Source organism: Mobula hypostoma, unplaced genomic scaffold (genome assembly GCF_963921235.1).
Source record: "Mobula hypostoma unplaced genomic scaffold, sMobHyp1.1 scaffold_67, whole genome shotgun sequence".
In the NCBI taxonomy this organism is placed as follows: Eukaryota; Metazoa; Chordata; class Chondrichthyes; order Myliobatiformes; family Myliobatidae; genus Mobula; species Mobula hypostoma.
This window is the reverse complement of record NW_026948177.1, coordinates 9645-15000: the sequence shown is the minus strand read 5'-3', so window position 1 is coordinate 15000 and position 5356 is coordinate 9645. Positions and strand designations below refer to the sequence as shown.

General features: G+C 58.0%; 1 protein-coding gene across 2 annotated transcripts in view; it reads left to right on the top strand.

The window, feature by feature from the left end:
• The window catches only part of LOC134341440 (gamma-enolase), a 149774-nt gene extending 149339 nt beyond the window's left edge, over nt 1-435 (top strand). For both annotated transcript variants that reach the window (XM_063039296.1, XM_063039295.1), the window contains exon 12: nt 1-435. This exon is cut by the window's left edge and continues 692 nt beyond it. The gene's annotated coding sequence lies outside the window, so the exon portion shown is untranslated.
• Nucleotides 436-5356: the final 4921 nt, after the last annotated feature.

Here is a 5356-nt window from a genome sequence, read left to right as displayed (position 1 = left end):
CTCCTCCACCCTCTGCCCCTCCTCTCCACCTCCCTCCCTCCCTCCGTCCTTCCAAACCTCCGTCAAATCCTCCTTCTCCCCTTTCCCTCCCTCACTTAGCGTCCCACCCCTCCTTCCCTCCCTCCCTCGACTCCCCTTCCCCCTACCCCGCCATCCGCTCTCGCCTCAGGCCGTGGCTTCAACCCACGAGCCCCCGTCCCCCTCGCACATCGGCCCGCCCCCGCCTCCCCAACACCGGCCGCTCTCAGCACTCCGGTCCCAGGCTGCGGCCTCCCGGTTCAGCCTCGCCGCCTCTCCCTTGGCCTCCTGTTGCTCGTCTCCCCCGCCCGTGCCCCGCGTTGCGTGTTCGCGTGTCCCCTCGCCGGCGCGGTCCCGGCAGCCGACTTGTCCGCGCGTAAAACGTGGATCCGCTCATTAAAGTGTTGGCCTGAATAAGCGGCGGCTCCGCTTCGACCCGTGACCGGGGCGGTAGGGTGAGGGTGGAGGGCGGGGGAGGAGAGGAGGGAGTGTGGAAATGGAAATGAGGGGGTCGGGGGTGACGGAAGTGAGACAGGTGAGGGAGTCGTGGGGGGTGGGGAAGAAATGGGAGGCGAGAGGGAGGGAGAAGGGAAGAGAGGACGGAGGGGTGATGAGGGAAGGGGCAGATGATAGGGGAGGGGAGGGGGGTGAGGAGAGAGGGTAAAGGGAGGCGACGTGTGGACGGAGGGGCGATGCGGGAAGGGACAGATGATGAGGCGGGGATAGGGGAGGGATTGGGAGGTGAGGAGAGGGGATTGGGATGGGTGAGGAGGGAGGGGGAGGGATTGGGAGAGGTGAGGGGAGGTATTGGGAGAAGTGAGGGCGGGAATGGTGAGGAGGGAAGGGAGTGATTTGGATTGGGAGGAGAGGAGGGAGGGGAGAGGGATTGGGAGGTGAGGAGGGGCAGGGAGGGTTTGGGAGGGGTGAGAAAGGGGGAAGGATTGGGAGAGGTGAGGGAGGAGAGGGATTGGGAGGAGAGGAGGGAGAGGAGAGGGATTGGGAGGTGGTGAGGGGGAGGGATTGGGACGGGTGAGGAGGGGGGAGGGTTTGGGAGGGGTGAGAAAGGGGGAAGGATTGGGAGAGGTGAGGGCGGAAGAGGTGATGAGCGAGGAGAGGGATTGGGAGGGGTAAGGGGAGAGAAGGGATTGGGAGGAGAAGAGGGGGATTGCGACAGCTGAGGAATTGGGAGGTGTGAGGAGGGATTGGGAAGGGTGAGGTGAGGGTTTGGGAGGGGTGAGGAGGGAGGGGAGGGATTGTGAGGGGGAGGGGAGAGATTGGGAGGAGAGGAGAGGAGGGACGGGAGTGAGACTGGGAGGTGAGGAATTGGGAAGGGTGAGGAGGGATGGAAGGGATTGGGGGATGAGGGGGAGGGGTGAGGGGCGGAGGGTTTAGAAGGCGTGAGAAAGGGAGAGGGATTGGGAGAGGTGAGGGCGGGAGCGGTGAGGAGGAAGGGGAGGGATTGGGAGGAGAGGAGGGAGGGGAGAGGGACTGGGAGGTGAGGAGGGGGGATTGGGACGGGTGAGGAGGGAGATGAAGAATTAGAAGGGTGAGGAGGGAGGTGAAGATTTGGAAGGGTGAGGAGGGAGGTGAAGAATTGGGAGGGTGAGGAGGGAGGGAAGGGATTGGGGTGAGGAAGGAGGGAAGGGATTAGGAGGGATGAAAAGGGGAGGGATTGGGAGAGTGAAGGGAGGGTTGAAGAGGGAAGGGAGGGATTGCGTGGTGAGGAGGGAGGGGAGAGGGATTGGGAGTGTGAGGGGGGAGAGATTGGGAGGGGTGATGGGGAAGGGTTGAGGAGGGAGGTGTGGGTGTGGCCGGTGGGCCGGCGTGGGAGGGAGATGCTGATTAGGATACAATTACTCCCCAATTCTGTCTTTGACGGGACACTCTCTGTCTCTGTAACCAACGATCGCCGTACGGCAGGAGGACGATCCGGTGTTGGGAGGCCGCGACGGTGTAGATCGTGAGGCCAGGAGTCTATCTGATCGTCCTGGGGCCCGTTCGATCATCTGATCACAGCGGGGTAGAAACCGTCCCTGACCCTGATGGGACGTGTGTTCGGGCTTCTGGTTCCTGTGACGTGCTGGGCTGTGTCAATATTCAACAGACAACAGGTGCAGGACTGGCCTTTCGGCCCATCGAGGTAGCACCGCCATTCACTGTGATCACGGCTGATCATCGACAATCAGTACCCCGTTCCCGCCTTCCCCCCATATCCGTTGACTGCACTATCATTAAGAGCTCTATCTAACTCTTTCTTGAAAGCATCCAGAGAATTGGCCTCCACTGCCTTCTGGGGCAGAGCATTCCACATATCCACCACTCTCTGGGTGAAAAAGTTTTTCCTCAACTCCGGTCTAAATGGCCTACCCTTAATTCTTAAACTGTGGCCTCTGGTTCTGGACTCCCCCAACATCGGGAACATGTTTCCTGCATCTAGCGTGTCCAGTCCCTTAATAATCTTATATGTTTCAATCAGATCCCCTCTCATCCCTCTAAATTCCAGTGTGTACAAGTTCCCCTCAATCTTTCAACATATGACAGTCCCGCCACCCCGGGAATTAACCTCGTGAACCTACGCTGCACTCCCTCCATAGCAAGAATGTCCTTCCTCAAATTTGGAGACCAAAACCGCACACAATGCTATCTCCTCCGGTTTCTCGCCGGTCGCGGGCCGGGCGGTTTCCGACCCTCACCGGGAACGCGTCCGGGCGGGGCGTTTTCTGCGGCGCGTCGGTAAATATCGGGGAGGTGACGGCGTTCCTCAGCCTCCCGAGGGAGCCGAGGCGTCGGTAACCTCCCCAGCCGGCGGACGGAGCAGGACAGGCTGCGGTTCACATTTGCGAGAGAGAAAAAACAATTCTCAAATTCACAGTCCGAAGATCAAGTTGGTTTCACAGAATCGTCACTCCGGACCCGATCCAAAGAGAAAACCCGATAAGATTAAAAAAAAAAGAATGATAATTTAAAAAAACAACAGTAAATATAAATGCATGCAGACATGTCTGAGGTGTTGCATTTTGGAAGGACAAATCAAGGTAGGACATGCGCAGTAAATGGTAGGGCACTGAGGAGTGCGGAGGGACAAAGAGATCTGGGAGTTCAGATACATAATTCCCTGAAAGCGGCGTGAGGGGTAGACAGGGTTGTAAAGAAGGCTTTTGGCATCCTGGTATTCATAAATCAAAGTATTGAGTATAGGAGTTGGGATGTTATGGGCAGGTTGCATAAGGCATTGGCGAGGCCAAATTTGGAGTATTGCGTGCAGTTCTGGTCACCTAACTATAGGAAGGATATCAGTAACATTGAAAGAGTGCAGAGAAGATTTACTGGGACATTGCCGGGTCTTCAGGAGTTGAGTTAAAGGGAAAGACTGAACAGGTTAGGACTTTATTCCTTGGAGCGTAGAAGAATGAGGGGGGATTTGATAGACTTTTGCAAAATAATGATGGGTATAGACAGAGTAGACGTGAATGGGCTCTTTCCACTTAGATTAGGAGAGATTAAAACGAGAGGACGTGGCTTTAGGGTGAAAGGGGAAAGGTGAGCCAATAGGCCAGTCCTAGACTTATTTCCATCTGGCATAGTTTGCATTTTGTTGTTTGATTGTTTGTGGTTTTTGTATTGCTATATTTATGCTCTTTTCTTGGTTGGTGCGGCTGTAACGAAACCCAATTTCCCTCGGGATCAATAAAGTATATCTATCTATCTATCGGGGGAACTTCTTCACGCAGAGAGTGGTGGGAGTGTGGAACGAGCTGCCATCTGACATGGTAAACGCGGGCTCACTCTGAAGTTTCAAGAACAAATTGCTTTCAAATCCCTTACTCACTCTTCCTTCAGTTAGTCCTGACGAAGGGTCTCGGCCTGAAACGTCGACTGCGCCTCTTCCTAGAGATGCACCTGGCCTGCTGCGTTCACCAGCAACTTTGATGTGTGAGGCCAAATGATGGACTGATTTGGAAGGTGCGGGTTGCTGGTCTGTGTGTCTCGATGCACAGGGTCGGCACACACTAGAAGGGCCGAACGGCCTGTTGTCTGTGCGGTAGTGTTCTGTGGTTCTACCTAAAGACAGTTTATAAACACAGATGGACTGTACGCCCATAAAGTGACGCTGGGGCCCGGGGGTGCTGGTCCAGAGAGTGACTGACAGGAAATGATAAAGGAGTGGTGCTGGTGAGGGGGGATATGGAGGGGTGGGTGAATGGGCAGAGATGTCGATCTGCCTCACTGCCCGCGGAAAGGAAACCGTTTTTGAGTCGGGGTGGGGGGGAGGAGTGTCCTGTAGCGCCAACAGACCCTGAGCAGGGTCGGCGGGACTCTCGCCGATGTGACCGGCCCCCCCCCGTCCCTTTTCCGGGACCTTTACCCCCACCGTGTCCCTGACGGCGAGCCGTTCCGACGACCCGCCCCGCCCACCGCAGTGCTGTTTCCCTACCGGGCGGTGACACATGGCGGGCCGGGATGCCCTCCGCCGCGCACCGGTAGACGGGCGCGAGTGTGGCTGGGCGAAAGTCCGGCTCCAAGTCGGGCTCCTCGGAGAGTAGAGGCGTCGGTGGGTTTTCCTGACGGCGCAGCGTGTGGTTATTGTCAGATACGCGGGTCCACGCGAGTTCGGTGAGAAACCTCCCGGCACGCATCCAAAGTGCCCAAGCGGACAACGCAAGTTCCCCGGGGGTTTTTTATTTCAGGGACACGCAAGAGGGGAAACAGCCCGAACGGGACAGCGTCTCTCCGGGGTCAAGGTACGAAACGCAGCACCGACAATCATGCCCGGCACAAATCCCGTAAAAGGGAGCGGTCACACCGAGAAGGTACAGCGAAGAGGGCCGCGGAGAACGCTTGTCTTCTGCTGAGCGAACGCTTGGTGGCGGGGGTGGGGGGGTGGGGGGGGCAACACCGACTCCAGCCTCACCTTCACGACAGGCGACCCCGCGGCTCGGGGCCCAGTCGTGGATTTTGTTGACCCCGTCGAAGCCGCTGCCGGACGTCAGATGGTGCCAGGTTTTCGGTGAGGAGGGGCGGGGAGTTGGAGGTGGGGGGGGGGAGCCGGTTCCTGAACCTGGCGGCAGAGGGGGCGTCGGGTTTCTGCACCTCCCTCCCAGTGGGAGCCGCGAGAAGCTGTCCCGGCCCCAGGATGGTGAGGGGATGGTGGGGGGTGCAGTGGCCTCTGATGGTGGACGTTGCCCCCACCCCCCACCGATGGTGAGCAGGGATGTGTCCGAGAAGTATCGGCTCTGAGTCCATAACACCAAGGAGCCAGATTAGGCCGTTCAGCCCATCGAGTCCGCTCCGCCATTCCATAGCGGCTGATTTCCTACCGCTCTCGACCCCATTCTCC